The sequence below is a fragment of the Ursus arctos genome, unplaced genomic scaffold, assembly GCF_023065955.2.
Source record: "Ursus arctos isolate Adak ecotype North America unplaced genomic scaffold, UrsArc2.0 scaffold_20, whole genome shotgun sequence".
In the NCBI taxonomy this organism is placed as follows: domain Eukaryota; kingdom Metazoa; phylum Chordata; class Mammalia; order Carnivora; family Ursidae; genus Ursus; species Ursus arctos.
This window is the reverse complement of record NW_026622875.1, coordinates 6,538,491-6,557,363: the sequence shown is the minus strand read 5'-3', so window position 1 is coordinate 6,557,363 and position 18,873 is coordinate 6,538,491. Positions and strand designations below refer to the sequence as shown.

Below are 18,873 nucleotides of genomic sequence, written 5' to 3'. Positions count from 1 at the left end.
AATGATATGTTCCTCTTCTGTGCTCCTTCCTCACCTTGTGCTTGATTCTGCTGTAACATTAGATGCCCTGCCATGATGGTTATTGACTGAGTCAATGCCCTCTCCTTGTCTAGATTGTGACCATTGCAAGGAACTGTTCCCTCTTGTTCATTGCGTATTCCCAGCATCCAGTGTAGTACTTGGCAGACAATGGGCACCCCATGGATGATTCCTTAATTGAATTTCTAACAGATACAGGCTGTGCTGCATTGGTATAAAAGAGTTTAAGGACTGTGAGTCTGAGAATTAAGGGTGTTTAAAAATAAATAATCTTCTCCCCACCTGTTGCATCAAGTTGAAATCTGTTTTCATACTCAGTAGTATCCAATCTGAAATTGTGGTTAAAATAATTTTAGTGCAACATTGTACACAATGAAGCTTAAAATGACATGCATAAGAAAATGACTAGGTCCCTTATGATAATAGAAGAAGCTTACAGCAAACCATATTGATGTGGTTTTGCACATCATAGTTTTAAATGCTTGTCCTGGGCCTCACTGCTCTTGCTGTAGGCCTCTGTGTTGCTGGTATTCCCATCTTGTGGTTTAGCTTCACTAGGGACTTTTATGTAACTGCTGCATAGTATTGATTTACATTTATGATTTTTATATTCCCAGTAAGCTCTAAGACAAACATTTGTGACTACAGACAGTGTCCTCTAATCTCTTACCAGAAAATTGATGGAGTGCATCATGGTAGTGGGTAGAGTTCAAGTATTAAAATGGTGTTCTAACTTGAAATTATATAAAACTATCTAATAAAAACTCTTCTGTCTTAATCACATCATATTGAAAATATTTCTCTTTGAGCCAGCTTTCTACTCTAGGATTTTAAATGGAAAACAATGGAAAAATAACTTCAAATAATAAATTCACCAGTATCTTTCAGAGTGGTCTGAGACTATATTCTTGAGGCTACAGTGCATATTCTGTGACAATCTTTAAAATTAGAGCTTTTGTTTTGATAGTAGTCTAAAAATTAGGCTAAGCATCTTCTGGACCATCCTGTAACTGAACACTGGGTTTGCAATCATTCAAGTATTGGTGCCAAATGATCCCAACTTCCTATGGCTCAGGAAGAAGACCAGAAGCTAGCCAGATGACATCCCTTGTACATGGTGAAATGGGCCTGCTCAGCCCAAATGAACTTGTGCCTTAACAGTTAGCACCACACGCTTATTCCCAAAGATGATTGGTTTTAGCAAAAGCACATAAATTTGTCATGTTAAAATAATGCTATTAATTGGGTTGTATTGGTTTTGTAGCTTTATTTGCATTTAATTTTCAAATTTTTCTGGTTTGATAGTTGCTTAAAAGAACAATAAGCATTAAGGGATTTAGTTTTACATTTATACATATTAAATAACATTTTAATTTTTTAGTGTAATGCAATATTGTGTCTTGAGTTTTTTTTTTTCTTCGAGTTCTTTGAAAGCAAACCATATAATCAGTCCATTTTGAGAAATGCTATAATGGGTCCTACTTACGTTGCTGATTTTTTGGGAAGAGTTCGTCAATACCCTAAGAGCCCCTTATATACTACATGCCATAGGTGCTCAATAGTCCCTGGTTACCTGAGGAAAGCCCTGGGTTCTTGCCCTCATTCTGCCACCTGCTTTTTGTGAGCAAGTTGCAGACTCGGTTTCCTTAATCTAAGTGAGTTGCTGCTTGGATTTAAGGATCTTTTAGATCTAGAGATCTTCCATATCTAAAATTTGAGCCTACCCCACAGATTTTTGACATTTGTTTATTTTTCTTCCCAACCTGACCTATGAAATTGGATTTTTTTTCAACTTCTTAGACATCACTGACAACACTGACATGTTTGAGTTCATTTTTCTTGAAACATGAACTCACCTTTCTTATTGGAAGTTGTAAAGTCTTTTTTTTTCTTGAAAGAAAACAAATATAAAAGGAAAACACTTAACCTAGACCTTTGGACATATAGAACCAATATATCCCCCTTTGAAAGACTTTAATATCTGTGACAAAGGCTGCTGGACAGAATGTTGGGGAATGTTAACTGTTCCCTCCCTCTGATCCTGGGGCCATCAGTTCTCTTAATTGATGTGAAATCTCTCCAGAACTATGACATACATGGGACCTGATCCACAGTCCTGTTCACTGTAATGTGGGGGTATGGGGGAGCTAGAATGACTCAGCTATGGGCAACACAGTTGTGGTGCTTTGGATAGACATTGTGCTTAATGAATGGGTGAGCTTGTGTGAGCAGTCTTAATGCAGACCCAGATTATTAGCTTCTTTGGGGGTGGGACCTGCAGAGCTAGAGGGAAAATAAGGAGAAAGAGGGAGTGCTTTCCCAATGGAGTAAGTGGAATAGAGTGGGCCCTCCTCCAAAGAGGTCACCACCCCCAGCTAGAGGTCTAAATCAACCTTCAGAAGTTCCTGAAGAAATGGGTCATTTAAGAAAATTCATCTCTAATGTGTGATTAATTCATGGTATTGTGTGCTGGGTGGCAGATTGGAAAAGGGGAATGTAATCTTATAATAACTTTTTGGTTGATGGGCTGTAGGTGAAGTCAGGTTTGTTTTTTGAAGCAAAAAAAAAAGAACATGCCATGAAGAAAAATGTTTATAGTTGCTGTTTGGTTTAAGGAGCCCTGGGGCTCCCATCTTTATTATGAAATATAGTCTTAGAACAAAAATATTTAGCTGTGGTTCTGTAAATTAAAATCTAGTTTCTCCTTAGGCTTGATTTGAAGTCAAGTTTCTGACTGAAGTGAGATAATTAAAAGGAAAACAAAGCAAGAGGATGATAGATGTGGCCCACAGCCTTGGCATACAGAAAAGCCCCAGCTATTTTTCTTCAGCTCAGTGTAGACTGTAGATTTATCATCAGGACAGCAAACATATTCAAGGGGATAAAAAGAAAGAGAAGTTACGTATAAGCCTTGTGACAGCATCTGTCACAGAGAAGCAAATGAATATTCTTATAGGGACATTCCATTTAAAGAATTGCTTTTTATTGTCCTCTGAGTTGCTTTATGTTCATTTAATAAGCAACACTGAGTTCAAAGATAGCTCTGCCCTTACAACACTGATGGTATGAATATCCTTGGCACCTCGATACAGTAGGCTGAGATAGTAATTACATCATCGGTACCTGTCAGAAGCTGGGCACCCAAGTGGAGGCACTGGCTGGGGAAAGCACTTAGGGATGGAAGACCTGCAGCTCTAATTAACTACTGCTTACTCCGTGATCTCTGACAATATAAATTGTATGGACTCGATGAAGCCTGAAGTAGTATATAAGATGGATAGTGCCATAACAGGGGGAAAAGTAAAAAAAAACATTTATTTTTATACATTCAAAAATTGAGACATTGATAGCTTAAAAACAGATGCAAATATTTGACAGCATAAGCTTGCTAGAGACAATAGAAAGTCAAATAACAGTTCTAGTTTATTATTCCTTTCAGTTCATACGTGGCTGCCTAGGGTAATTTTGTTATTATCTCCTTCTCCTTTTCTCCACCCTAAAGAAAAAGAAGAAATTAGTCAGAGGTTTGTATAATTCAAATTGACACTTGTTAATTTGCTGACCTCATTTTTATGAATTAGAGAGTGATTGAAACAGGCTCCGGGGAGCCTGGGTGGCTCAGTGAGTTAAGCCTTCAGCTCAGGACATGATCACAGGGTTCTGGGATCCAGTCCCACATCGGGCTCCCTGCTCAGCAGGAAGACTGCTCCTCCCTCTCCCTCTGCCCCTGCCCCACCCCACCCCTGCTTGTGCTCCCATAAATAGATAGATAGATAGATAGATAGATAGATAGATAGATAGATAGATAGGAAACAGGCTCCAAGTTCCCTGACTGCATTTGGGTTTCTGGATAATCTTGCCATAGAAAGAGTATACTGTATTTTCTGGGGTTCTTTGTTGTGTGAATAATTCTTCTATATTTCATACTGATCTGTAACATAGGTTTAATTTCATGCAAGACTTCTTGTTTCTAAATGGTTTTAAGTAGTTTCTTTGGGCTAAATTCTGAGCTCCTTTGCACCCTCAACCTAATGAAAGAATTGCTGGGATATGGGGCTTGGCCTCTGCTTCGCCCTTTTGTGCATCTGCAAGTAGAAGCTGGAGATGTTAAAGCAGCTGCTGGTTTCTCAAGCTGCCTGAGAAACACTATCCCCTTTTCTTAGCTTTGCCATTTCCTCTCTTTTTTCCATCCTCTTGCTCTACTCCTACAGTTTGTTTATTTATTTATTTATTTATTTATTTATTTATTTATTTATTTATTTATTTATTTATTTTTAAAGATTTTGTTTATTTATTTGACAGAGAGACAGCCAGCGAGAGAGGGAACATAAGCAGGGGGAGTGGGAGAGGAAGAAACAGGCTTCCCGCTGAGCAGGAAGCCCGATGCGATGCGGGGCTCGATCCCAGGACTCTGGGATCATGCCCTGAGCCGAAGGCAGACGCTTAACGAATGAGCCACACAGGCGCCCCTACTCCTACAGTTTAGATGAAGATGAAGAAATTTCACAACAGAACCAAGCAAAGCTAAGTGGTCAGGTCTCCCAACCCCCTTCACCCTATAGTAAGAGCCAATATATAAGTGACCAGTTCAGACCAATTCAAACTAAGAAATATATGTCAATTATAAGGATCTTTAGAATGTTCCATAGATTCTATAGAGCATGATTGCTTTAAAAAATTAAGCAATGTCATCCTCTTTCTAATCAAAGTCTTGTGTAAAACCTCAATACTGAGACTTCTCCTTTGTTGATGTAGCTTCATTTTTTCTGGGATGGGGCTGAGAGGGATGGGGCTTGGGGTTTCCACCCTCATTAACCATAGCAGCAATGCCATCACCTGTTTTCTCTAATGGCTTCACATGGAAGTTCTCATTTGTAGAGTGAGTTTTATGTCTTAAAAATGCTTTAAAACCAATTCTCTAGAACAATGGCATTCATGATTTTTTTTAGAATTGTGCATCCTATTTAGTAAAAAAAAATTTTGAGCGTACTTTCAATATAAGTATATCTATATAGCACTTTACCAACATATTATGCACATTTAAAAATGGCCCAAAATTGGTTAATTAAAAATGTAGTTGTAATATTTTTACCCTATACCCAGTGGATCATCTTGTATACCCCCGACAGTGCTTGCCCTCCACTTTGGAGACCATTCCTAGAGTTATATTCATAGTAGCCTGACTTCTGTAACAGCAACCTCAAAATCTTAGTGACTTAACACAATCAGTGTTTCTTTTTGTGTGTCCTTGTCCAGCTTCTGCAAGTGCAGGGGTCTGCCCTCTGGGTCAGGGACCTGGGCCTCTTTGTTTGGCTCTGTCATTTTCCAGGAGCTCTTCCTCCTTTACATTTCAGTTGGAGTGTGGGAATAAAGCCAGCATGCTAAATTGCAAAGGAAGGTTTTAATGTGCCAAACCTGCAAATGGCGTGCATTATTCCCTTCCGTGTTTCACTGGGCAGAACTCAGATCGCATGGCCACATCTGGGGAAAGCTGTGAAATGTGCTCAGCAGTGGCAAGAGGAAAACAGGATTTGGTGAACACCTGCAGTGCTTCTGCCACCAGAATGAATGCTATACTGAAGGGGAGATTTATTCTCTTCTGTCCATTCTCCCTGGACTTGAAGTCTCAATTTTACTTTCAGTTTGTTGAATGAGGCATTTAGAGAAGGGGGTATTGTGCCTATTTTTTAGTTAGTGATTATGTTCCGCTGAGTGTAACAAAAACCCATCTACAGTGGCTAACTAAAAAAGATCTTATTTTTCTCATGTCAGAAGAATTGCAGGGGTAGGCAGTCCAGAGCTGGTGGAGTTGCTTGAGGGAGTTGTCAAGTACCCAAGCTCTTTCCAGCTCCCTTTTCAGTGTTTCTCATCTCTGGTTTTTATACTCGTTGTCCCCAGATGGCTGGTCTTTCTCCAGATATCTTGTTTGTTTTCTAACAAGATGCAGGATGGAGAGGGAAAAAAAAGTGCAAGTGTGAGTTGAGTTTGTCCTATTTAACAAGTTCCATACAGGCCCTTCTGTTAGACTTTGCTCATTTCTCCTTGGCCATAACTGTGTCCCACGACCAGCATATCCAGCCGTTGCTGCAAGGGAATGGAGACTGATTATTTTAAGCTGGGCATATTGATAACCTGAACAAATTAGGGGTTCTATTACTTAGAAAGAAGAGAAAAACTATTATCTACAGCCATTTGATAATGAAAACATCTGATTCTGCATGCCTATTGTGGTGCAATGAGGCTGGTATGCTACCAAACTGATCATATACCAAGGCATAACTTTGCTTTTACATTTTTTTTTTTGTCTGGGTTCAATTTGGCTGCTGAGATCACTTATAAATGGCATTTTAAATTAAGCCATATTGGGGCGCCTGGGTAGCGCAGTTGTTAAAGCGTCTGCCTTCGGCTCAGGGCGTGATCCCGGCGTTCCGGGATCGAGTCCCACATCGGGCTCCTCTGCTGGGAGCCTGCTTCTTCCTCTCTCACTCACCTGCTGTGTTCCCTCTCTCGCTGGCTGTCTCTCTGTCACATAAATAAATAAAATCTTTAAAAAAAAATAAAATAAAAAAAATAAAAAAAATAAATTAAGCCATATTTTATGTGAGGTTGAAATTCTTTACATGTGTGTTTCCTTTTAGCTAACTATAATATGAACCTTTTGAAACACATTTTCTAGTTAAGAGGAGCACAAGCATTTAAAGCTCAATGTTGTATTGGTTCCAAATGCTCCCAGGGTAGCTGATGTGTGACAGAGAGCATCAGGGACACACCAGCTCTCTATATTCTGCGTTCTCTAATGTTAATCCCTGCAACAATCCTGTTCTTCAGGAAGCATGTGCTCTCCATTAGATTATTCTCCACAAACACGTCTTCTTGGTACACATTTAGATTATATATACAAGGCTAATAATGAAATGAAGAAATGTTTGCAGTCCTTAACATTGTTACTTGGAGGCACTGTTTGATATGAGTTTGGTGGCAGGGGGAAGTGTGTTTCTTTTAAAGAACTGAGTATATGCTGCTTTCAAGCTCTGAGAGATATATAAGCCTCCTCATTTTTTTTTTTCTTTACCTTGGCTGCTAGGAAGCTCAAAGCTAATTTAGTACTCAGGAATAGTGTCTTATTTCAGATTCCTGATAAAATTATTCCCACTTTTCTCTAAACAGCTTCTGATAATCTTTTTCTTAACTTCACTTTTAGCTATCTGCTGTTGTGTATGGATTTTTATCACAACCTGCCTTTTGAAACAGAGTAGAAATAAAAACTAAAGTAAAAATAAATGAGGAAAATCCAGACTGTTTATTAATGTCTTATTCTATGAAAACCATTTTCTTTAGTAGGGAGTAATTTAGGCTGTCAGATTTGTCTTAAAGTCTTTGGTGTGTAGAATGGCACTTTCACTTTGGATGTAAATAAATAAGCTACATTCTTCAATCTGTTCATCTTTCTGCATTTTAACTAGAGCTTAAATCTTGAGGGGGGTTGGCATGAATGGGTAATTACCACCGAGATGAATAGTGATGATGTTTATTATTATGATGGTTTATCTTTTATTTGAACTTTCAGAGGGAAGTAGCATTTATTTCAGTCAGTCATTGAGTTTGGGAAGGTAGAGGCATTAAATTTTTCCATTATTTCAAAATAGTAAATTTTAAATGTGACAGGCAGTAAGTTAGTTATGCTCAAAGCAATACTACAGTGTATTGATATTAATGGGGAATGTAACTGACATAAAACAAGCACCAGGTGGGGGAAGAGTTCACAGCGCCCACATGGAATGTATGTCCTGTTATAGACCTTACTGTAGATGTCCAGGACCCTGGACACTCCTGCTCAATTGGCTTCTGGAATCTGTGTGGAATCTGTGTGCGGATGGCCAAGGGACTGCTGCTTTTCCTGGGGCTTGTAATGGGAAATGGTTTGGAGCTTGAATGAGTGGGCTGGATTGTCCACAGACCTGCACTTCTGGTCCTTCATGGCACAGGGTAGGTTAGAGCGTGGAAAAAAAGGGGCAGGCAGGCCAAGGAGCTAAGGGCTGACTTTCCCCACATCTCTACATTCAAGTACTAAACTCCAGGGAGTCTGGGAAGTCTAAATTGTAACCTTCCAGCCTCAGGTTCTTTTAAAGAACCTGAAAGGGCAATGCTGTTAGGGGTGAGGGTTAGAGACCCCTTGAGAGTAGAGATTGCCTGTTTTTGAGTTGTGGTAAGGAAAAGTTTCAGGACATACAGAATTAGGAACTCCATCTAGACTCTTTCCCTGGGCCATGAAAATGTTAGGGGCGGCCTGCCTAAAATATTTCTATCTTTCCTCTGTTCTAATATACAATGTCCAGACTCCTTCAGGTGGTTTTCAGGGTTCCCACTCCACCCGGCCCCCAATCTCTCTTACACCCTTGCATCGTCCTTTCATGCACCCTATGTTCATACCTGTCTTCTTTCATTGTGTCACTTTTCCTAAATATCACTGCCTGCCATCTAATTCCCCAAGACAGAAAAGTAGAGTCATGCTTCACAGTTCCGGCTCCCTCACTCTCATTCCCAGTCTGTGTCCCACTCTGGAGTCCTTCTGCTTCTCATTTCTTTGTAACCATCTGTCTGGTGTGAGTTGTCATTATTATCACATGGATTACTGCAGAAGCTTGGCCTCCCCACATCTGCTCTGACCACATCCAATCCTGGCTCCACTCTGTGGCTAGAGTAATCTCTTTGATATCTGATTTCAAATCTCAGGTCACTCTTTGCTTGAAAATCTGCAAAGGCTGCTATGGATAAATACCCAAAACGTGGTCCACAGGCTCCATCTGGTCTGGCTCTGCCCACCTGTCCAGCTTCCCATCATACCACTCTCCTCCTCATTCTCCATGCCGTACACATACTGCTCTTCTCACAGTTGCTTCCTTAGTCATGTGTACCCCAGGGCTCAATCTTTCAGCTGCCTTCTCACTGTCACTTCAGAGAAGAAATAAATAGGTTCCCCTGGAATATGCCCTCATAGCACCACATGACTTTTCATCATCGTACTTGTCATTATCTGGAAGTATATATTCGTTTCTGTGTTTACTTCATTAATCTCTCTCTCTTGCTAGATTGCACTACATTCTATAGGTCAGGGCTGTATTTGTTTTTGCTCGTTGTAAACTAAGCGTTAGTACAGTGCCTGACATATCGTAGATGCTCAAAACATGTTTATCAAATCAATAAATGAATAAATGTATGACTATCTCAATGTGCTTTTCCATGGAAGCTGGTATAAAAGGAAAATAACAACAGAGTTTTTAATATTTGCAGTTTATTCTGTACCAGACACTGTTCTAAGTGTTTTATATTTATTAACTCAATATGCACAGCATATCTATAAAATATGATCTATTAATAGCCCCAATTTTATATCTGAGGAAACTGAGGCACGGAAAGGCAAAGGGCCCATTCTTTTAGTGTGGGCCACATGTAGTGACTGTCTTCCAAAGACTACAGCATGGAGAGGGGAAGAGAATACCTTTACAGTGGAGAAGCCTGACAAGCACTACCTCATCCAGGTGGTCAAGCTCAACATCAAGAGTCATCAACATCAATGAGTCATATTGGTAGTATGTTCCCTTGATACGATGTGATGAAAATGGGGCTTTACGTCTGTGATCTTCCTGTTCGAAACACGAGGTCAATCATGAAAGAAACATCAGACAAATCCCAACTGAAGGACATTCTACAGAATACCTGATTGGTCCTCCTCAAAACTGTCCAGGTCATTAAAAACAAGAAAAGTCTGAGAAACTATAACAGCTAAGAGGAGCCTAGGGACACATGAAGACTAAATGTAGTATGGCATGCTGTATAGGAACCTGGAACAGAAACACGACATTAGTTAGAAACTAAGACAATCTGAATATAAAGTATGGGCTTTAATAAGAATGTATCAGTATAAGTTATTAACTGCAACAAATGAATCATATTATGTAAGACGTTAATAATAAGGGTGTGGGCAGGGCACCTGGGTGGTTCAATCGTTAAGCGTCCGCCTTCGGCTCAGGTCATGATCCCAGGGCCTGGAATTGAACCCTGCGTCGGGCTCCCTGCTCAGAGGGAGCCCTGCTTCTCCCTCTCCCACTCCCCCTGCTTGTGTTCCTTCTCTCGCTGCCTCTTTGTCAAATAAATAAAATCTTTAAAAATAATAATAATAATAAGGGTGTGGGGAATAAGGGAACTCTCTGTTTTGTTTTTTGTTTTTTGTTTTTTTTTTAGCTAGACCTAAAACTATTGTAAAAGCTAAAGTTTATTTTTTTTCAAAACAGGCAGGGTCATAAAGCTATTAATGGACATAGCGAAAATTCAGTCCCCTATTAACTGACCATATTCCCTGCTCTTAACCTCTCTATTCCAAATTCCAGTGTTCAAATCTGGCCCACTAAGTACAAATCTGGATGTGATTGGTGGCAGTCTTCATACCCACAGGGTGCCAATCTGGGGGGACTTCCAGTTGTAGCAGGGACATAGGTGTGCTACAGGGACAGTATTTTAACCAGGTTAAAACAGGATTGTAGGCAGTGATTTGGGGAGTGGAGATACTCTCTACACTCACACTAGGTTTGTATCAGGCTGCAAGTAAGGTAACTTCCCCAGCAACTTATGCTGAGAGAAGGGTTGGGCTCATTTCTGATGTCTGGATAGCACTTTCCTCAATCTTCTTCTGTTGAAATCCTGCATATAGTCTCCAATACTCCTGTCATCCATGAAGCTACTCTGATCCTCTCATAAAAAATTAATCCTGGCAGTTGGAATTCCACAGTGAAAGAGCATGGGCCTTAGAATGTGTGGGTGGGCATCCTGGCTCTTCTGGTCATGGTCATGTGAGCCTAGGCCAGGTATTCAACTGTTTAGAGGCTTAATTTGTTCCTCTAGAAAATCAGGGTAGAAATTCCACTTCTTAGGGGTACTGTGAAGTATAGAAGGAGGGGGGAATATGAAAGTACCTAGTTCAGTGCTTGGCATGTAATAAATTCTATGTAGGTGTTAATTCCTTTATTTCCTGCCCATTGTTCTCATCATGGGGTCATAGCACAGTTCTGATGTCATTATTAAGCGCTGGTTTTAATCTCTTCTATTGGTTATAAATATGACTGTGTCACCACAAGACCACGAACTCCTTGAAGGACAGAATCATGTTTAATTTTTTTTTTTTATGTTTCAAGTTTTTGCTTAAATTCCAGGTAGTAAACATATAATGCAATACTAGTTTCAGTAGTAAAATTTAATGATTCATCACTTATGTATAACACCAGTCAGTGCTCAACACAAGTGCCCTCTTTAATCTCCATCACCCATTTAGCCCACCCCCCCTTCTGCAACCTCCCCTCCAACAACTCGTAGTTTGTTCCCTATACTTGAGTTTCTTTTATGGTTTCCATCCCTCTCCCTTTCTTTTTTCTTTCATCTGTGTTCGTCTGTTTTGTTTCACCCACATATGAGTGAGATCATATGGTATTTGTTTTTCCTGACTTATTTTGCTTAGCGTAATACATTCTAGCTACATCCATGTCATTGCAAATGGAAAGATTTCATTCTTTTTGATGGCTGAGTAATATTCTATAATTCCTTTATTTATTCATCAGTCAATGGACATTTGGGTTCTTTCCATAATTTGACTAATATTGATAATACTGCTATAAACATTGGGGTGCATATGCCCCTTTGAATCAGTATTTTTATATCCTTTGGGTAAATACCTAGTAGTACAATTCCTGGGTCATAGGGTATTTCTAATTTTTAGCTTTTTGAGGAACCTCCATTTCCAGAGTGGCTGTAGCAGTTTTCATGTATCTGTTGGCCATCTATACCTCATCTTTGGAAAAAAGTCTATTCATGTCTTCTGGTCATTTCTTAACTGGATTATTTGTTTTTTGGGTGTTGAGTTTGGTAAGTTCTTTATATATTTTGGATACTAGCCCTTTATCAGAAATGTCATTCGCAAATCCTTTTTTTTTTTTTGCCTTTTAGTTTTGTTAATTGTTTCCTGTGCTGTGTAGAAGCTTTTTATCTCAATGAAGTCCCAATATTTCATTTTTGCTTTTGTTTCCTTTGCCTCCAGAGATGTGTCTATTAAGAAGTTGCTATGGCCAATGTCCAAGAAGTTGCTGCCTCTGTTCTTCTTTAGGATTTTGATGGACTCCTGTCTCACATTCAGGTCTTTCATCCATTTTGAATTTATTTTTATGTATGGTTTAAGAAAGTGGTCTATTTCATTCTTCTACATGTTGCTGTCCAGTGTTCCCGGCACCATTTATTGAAGAGACTTTTTTATTCCATTGAATATTCTTTCCTGCTTTGTTGAACATAGTTGACCATAGAGTTATGGGTCCATTTCTGGGTTTCCTATTCTGTTCCACTGATTATATGTCTGTTCTTGTGCCAGTACCATACTGTCTTGATGATTACAGCTTTGTAATATAGCTTGAAGTCCAGAATTGTGATGCCTCCAGCTTTCCTTTTCTTTTTCAAAATTCCTTTGGCTATTCGGGGTCTTTTGTGGTTCCACACAAATTTTAGGATTGTTTGTTCTAGCTGTGTGAAAAATGCTGGTGGTATTTTGATGGGGGTTGCATTAAATGTGTAGATTGCTTTGGGTAGTATAGACATTTTAACAGTATTTGTTCTTCAAATCCATGAGCATGGAATGTTTTTCCATTTCTTTGCGTCTTCCTCAATTTCTTTCATAAGTGTTCTACAGTTTTCAGAGTACAGCTCTTTTACCTCCTTGGTTAGGTTTATTCCTGGGTAACTTACAGTTTTTGGTGCAATTATAAATGGGATTGATTCCTTGATTTCACTTTCTGCTTCTTGTTGGTGTATAGAAATGCAACACATTTCTGTACATTGATTTTGTATCCTGCAAATTTACTGCGTTCATGTATTAGTTTAGCAGTTTTTTGGTGACGTCTTTGGGTTTTCTACACAGAGTATCATGTCATCTGTGAATAGTGAAAGTTTGGCTTCTTCCTTGCCAATTTGGATGCCTTTTATTTCCTTTTGTTGTCTGGTTGCTGAGGCTAGAACTTGTAGCACTACGTTAAATAATAACGGTGAGAATGGACATCCCTGTCTTGTTCCTGACCATAGAGGAAAAGCTCTGTTTTTCCTCATTGAGGATGATATTAGCTATGGGTATTTCATATATGGCCTTTATGATGTTGAAGTATGTTCCCTCTGTCCCTACTTTCTTGAGAGTTTTTATCAAAAATGGATGCTGTACTTTGTCAAATGCTTTTTCTGCATCTACTGAGAAGATCATATGGTTCTTGTCCTTTCTTTTATTAATGTGGCATATCACATTGATTGATTTGTGAATATTGAACCACCCTGGCATCCCAGGAATAAATCCCACTTGATCATGGTGAATAATTCTTTTAATGTACTCTTGAATTCAATTTGCCAGTATTTTATTGAGAATTTTTGCATCCAAGTTCATCAGGGATATTGGCCTGTAATTCTCCTTTTCAGTGGGGTCTTTGTCTGGTTTTGGGATCAAGGTAAATGCTGGCCTCCTAGAATGAGTTTCGAAGTTTTCCTTCCATTTCTATTTTTTGTTTGAAAATAGGTGTTAACTCTTCTTTAAATGTTTGGTAGAATTCCCCTGGGAAGACCTCTGATCTAGGACTTTGTTAGGAGATTTTTGATTACCGATTTAGTTTCTTTTTTGGCTCTCAGTCTGTTCAAATTTTCTATTTCTTCCTGTTTCAGTTTTGGTAGTTTATATCTTTCTAGGAATTTATCCATTTCTTCCAGATTACCCAATTTATTGACATATAATTTTTCATAATATCCTCTTACAATTGTTTGTATTTCTGTGCTGTTGGCTGTGATCTCTACTCTCTCATTCATGATTTTATTTGGGTCCTTTCTCTTTTCGTTTTGATAAGTCTGCCTAGGGGTTTATCAATTTTATTAATTCTTTCTAAGAACCAGCTCCTAGTTTCATTAATCTGTTCTACTGTTTTGTTGTTGTTGTTTCTATAACTTTTCTTTCTGCTCTAAACTTTATTAATTGCCTTCTCCTGGCTTTAGGCTTCATTTGTTGTTCTTTTCTAACTCCTTTTGGTATAAGGTTAGGTTGTGTATTTGAAACTTTTCTTGCTTCTTGAGGAAGGCCTGTATTGCTATATACTTTCCTTCTCTGACTCCTTTTGCTATATCCCAAAGGTTTTGGACCATTGTGTTTTCATTTTCATTTGTTTCCATGTATTTTTTATTTTTTATTTTTTATTTTATTTATTTATTTATTTATTTATTTTTTAAGATTTTATTTATTTATTTGACAGAGAGAGAGACAGCCAACGAGAGAGGGAACACAAGCAGGGGGAGTGGGAGACGAAGAAGCAGGCTTCCAGCGTAGGAGCCTAATGTAGGGCTCTATCCCAGAACACGGGGATCACGCCCTGAGCCGAAGGCAGACGGTTAATGACTGAGCCACCCAGGTGCCCCTCCATGTATTTTTTAAATTTCTTCTTTAATTTCCTGGTTAACCCATTCATTGTCCTGTAAGATGTTCTTTAACATCCATGTATTTGTGGTCTTCCCAAATTTTTTCTTGTGGTTGACTTTAGGTTTCATAGTATTGTGATCTGAAAATATGCATGGTATGATCTCAGTCTTTTTGTACTTGTTGAGGTCTGATTTGTGACCCAGTCTGTGATTTCTTCTGTAGAATGTCCCACGTACACTCAAAAAGAATGTGTATTCTGCTGCTTTAAGATGAAATGCTCTGAATATATCTGTTAAGTCCATCTGGTCCCGTGTGTCATTAAAAGCCATTGTTTCCTTTTTGATTTTCTGTGTAAATGTTCTGTCCATTGCTGTAAGTAGGGTGTTAAAGTCCCCTACTATGATTGTAATATTATCAGTGAATTTCTTTATGTTTGTTATCTATTGTTTTATGTATTTGTATGCTCCCAAGTTAGGGGCATAAATATTCACAATTGTTAGATCTTCATGATGGATAGACCCCTTTATTATGATATAGTATCCTTCTTCATCTCTTATTACAGTCTTTCATTTAAAATCTAGTTTGTCTGATATAAGTATGGCTACTCTGGCTTTCTTTTGATGTCCATTAGCGTGATAAATGTTTTTTCACTTCTTCACTTTCAATCTGCAGGTGTCTTTATGTCTATACTGAGTCTCTTGTAGGCAGCATATAAATGGGTCTTGTTTTTTTTGTCCATTCAGATACCCTGTGTCTTTTGATTGGAGGATTTAGTCCATTTACATTCAGAGAAATTATTGAAAGATATGAACTTAATGCCATTATGTTACCTGTAAAGTTGCTGTTCCTGTAGATTGTCTCTGTTCCTTTCTAGTCTTTATTAGTTTTGGTTTCTCTCTCTGCTCAAAGGGTCTCCTTTAGTATTTCTTGCAGGGCTGGTTTAGTGTTTGCAAATTCCTTTAGTTTTTGTTTGTCCTGGGAACTCTGTCTCTCCTTCTATTCTGGAATGATAGCATTGCTGGATAAAGTATTCTTGGCTGCATATTTTTTTCATTCAGCATTTTGAATACATCATGCCATCTCTTCTGGCCTGCCAGGTTTCTGTTGAGACATCAGCTTTGAACTTTATTTGTCTTACCTTGTAGGTTAAGGACTTTTTTTTACCTTGCTGCTTTCAGGATTCTTTCCTTATCTGTGTATTTTGTAAATTTTGCTATGATATATCTTGGTGTTGGCAGGCTTTTTTGATTTTGATGTGAGTTCTCTGTGCCTCCTGGATTTGGATGTCTATTTCCTTCCCCAGATTAGGGAAGTTTTCAGGTATAATTTGTTCAGAAAAGCCTTCAGCACCCCCTTTCCCTGTCTTCTTCTTCTGAAATTCCTATGATAGGAATGTATTATGCATTATGGAGTTGCTGAGTTCTCTAGGTCTACATTCGTGATCCTATATTTTTCTTTCCCTCTTCTTTTCAGCTTCATTATTTTCCATGATGTTATCTTATATATCACCTTATTTATCTTATATTTTCATTCCTCTGCTTCTTCCATCCTGTGGTCATTACATCCAGTCAGTTTCACATCTCAGTTATAGCCTTTTTTATTTTGGCCTGAGTAGTTTTTAGGTATTTTATCTCTGCAGTAAGGGACTCCTTAGTATCTTCCATGCTTTTCTCAAACCCAACTAGTATCCTTATGCTTGTTGTTTTAAATTCTGGATCAGGCACATTACTTATATCGGTTTCGATTAGATCCTGTCTGTGACCTTTTCCTATTCTTTCTTTTAGGATGAATTTCTCCATCTTGGCATTTTGTCTAGTTCTCTGTCTTCTTCTTTGTTTTAGGGAAAGCCTTCTATGTTTCCTGCTACTGAGAGTAATAGCTTTATGAAGAAGAGGTCATATACTGTCCAGGACCTGGTGCTTCAGGAAGTGTTTCTGTTTTTCTGTGTGTACTCTGCTTCTGTGTTTTGGCTGCTCTTTCTCTGAGGTCAGTCTTCTGCAGATTTTCTCCTTGCCCGCCATGGGTAGTGTTTGTACCTTGTCCAGAAAGTGGTAAGTTTTAACTGGATGTGCTCTGGTCTGATTGTTAAAAGAGGCCTGATGCTATTTCCACTAGAGCTGAAGCTTTGCAGCACCTCTGGTCAGTAGACTTGTCATGTGTAGGGTGTTTGTGCTGGCCTTCTTGGGGAGGGGCCCATTGCTCTGGTTCTCAGGCACACTTGACCTAGTAAAGAAGCTCCTGCAGAGTACAGGGGGCAGGGCTTGGTGTAAGCTGCTCAGGCCTCCACTGTTGGCATTGTGCTGCTTACTGAAGTCAGTCCGGCGGATGGGCAGGGTAGAAAAATTATGCCGGCCCTCTCTCTTGTCCCCAGAGGGGGGAGTTCATGTCTGCTGCTATCTGGGAAGCCTCACAGAAGAGCAAACAATCTCCCTCTTGTGCCCAGCATCCCTCAGATCCCTGCCCTTCACCCGGTGCGTATCTGGGCTTTTTGCTTGCCCAGTAGGACAATGCATCTGTGTTTTATCTCAGACATGCCAGTTGAGTTTCAAAATTCCATACTTAAGACAACTGGTATGGCATGGACCCATGCTAGTCCTCTGGGGGAGAGTCTCCTGTGCTGGGGATGGTGCCAGTGTGTCCCAGAAGGGCAGTTGCACCAACATGCAGGAGGTTGGAGTCTAGAGTAAGGTGCAGCAAAAGCCTGGATCCAGGTTAGCTGCCTTCAGCAGATGTCTGTGCCCCTATGCTTAAGGCACAGGGGAGCCCAATAGCACCTGCCAGCTCTTTTGTCCCCTGGGAGACAATGCCACCTCTCCCAGATACACTCCAAGAAGGGGGAACCGTCTCTCCCAGGGAATCCCAGGGGATCCTCAGATCACACCGTCCATTCCTGGGCCGCTGTCCTCTTCTCCACAGGAGCACTGGAGCACCTGCCAGGCTCAATTCTAGCCATGGTGCATACTTCTAAAACTCCATTCTTTGATCTCCACTGGTTGTAAAAACTCACAATAATCAGCCCCTCTCCTTTCCCAGTGATTTTGGGGAAGCGTTTTCCTTGTACAATCTTCTGTGCACTGCTCTCTCTCCCGCAGCCCCCTCTTGGCTCTCTCCGTGATCAGAGCTGCCTCCCCTCTGCAGCAACCATGGTCCTCTTCACTCCCAAGTTGTGTTTCTGCATCTCCCACTTTCCACGATGTGGCCTCTTCTTTCCCTCTAGTTGTACAGTTTGTTCTGTCAGTCCTCAGATGGATTTCTTGGGTGTTCAGAATGATTTGATATTTATCTAGCTAGGAGGCAAGCATAGGGTCCTCCTACTACTCTGCCATCTTAACTCTGCCAGAATCATGTTTATCTTTGTATTTCCAGTGCCTGAAATAGAGCAGTATAGATTCTGAAGAAATGATCAATTTAACTAAACTGAATTGAATTGAATTAAACTGATTAAAAAGTCTGGGTGTTTTTCAAGTGATTCTTATTGTTAGGGAATTAGATTATATTTGACAAGCCCACCTGATCACCCCTGGGAACTACCTAAGGCTTTCTTTCAACCTAGGTAGAGATTGTCTTAGCCAACATATTGACATTTATTTTCATTGACAAAGGACTTTGATCATCAACTGTTAATAAAATGCTTCTAAGTTAACAGAAATCAGCTCACCACTGCCTTAATGCACTTGTTTCAGCCTGGGCTGATCCTACTTGGAGGACAGAAAACTAACGAAAGCAAGATACTAGTGATTAACACGTGGGAGTCAGCCAGTGGTTGACGACCCCTAGCTGGAAGCCCTGGTCAGATTCATTTGGCCACTAGCCACTCTGGGCACTGGTGCTGTGTTTTTGGCTGCTGTATGGCACAGATTAGGGGGCACTGAGGTGAGGCAAATGGGTTTGATGCTGACATGTTCCTGTTAATTTGGTAACAAGGAATTCCATGTAGTTAATAAGCATGTTTTGAGTGCCTGTTGTTGGCAGAGCATCATCATAGACAAGTGGATGTGATGTTATCCAAGCCATTGTTCATCTGAACCAATTACTACATTCTTCATTTAGATAGTAAATAGACAAAGTTTCTACCCTACAGAAGGTTTTGGTGGGCTGTGGTATGGGCACAGGCTTTAGGATTCTGGTTCCACTGACCAGTTTGGGAACTTGGACCAGGTAGCTAATCTCTCTGACTGTGTATGCCTCTATATATTATATTGATTTTTATTTGCTGTGAGCCCTCATGACAATGGTTATAAAGGGTCCTAGCACAGTGCTTCGTACAAAAGAAGCACTTAGGAAACTGCAGTTGTTTTAAGTCTTGGCAATATTTATTCCTTTAATCATAAAGTAATCTGTTTGTGTTTCAAGACTGA

General features: G+C 39.6%; 1 long non-coding RNA gene across 2 annotated transcripts in view; it reads left to right on the top strand.

Moving 5' to 3' along the window:
* LOC123000938 (uncharacterized) overlaps positions 1 to 12,203 on the top strand; it is a 207,279-nt gene extending 195,076 nt beyond the window's left edge. For both annotated transcript variants that reach the window (XR_006409352.2, XR_008960646.1), the window contains one exon: positions 12,125 to 12,203. This is a non-coding gene — a long non-coding RNA (uncharacterized LOC123000938). The remainder of the gene's footprint in view (positions 1 to 12,124) is intronic.
* Positions 12,204 to 18,873: the final 6,670 nt, after the last annotated feature.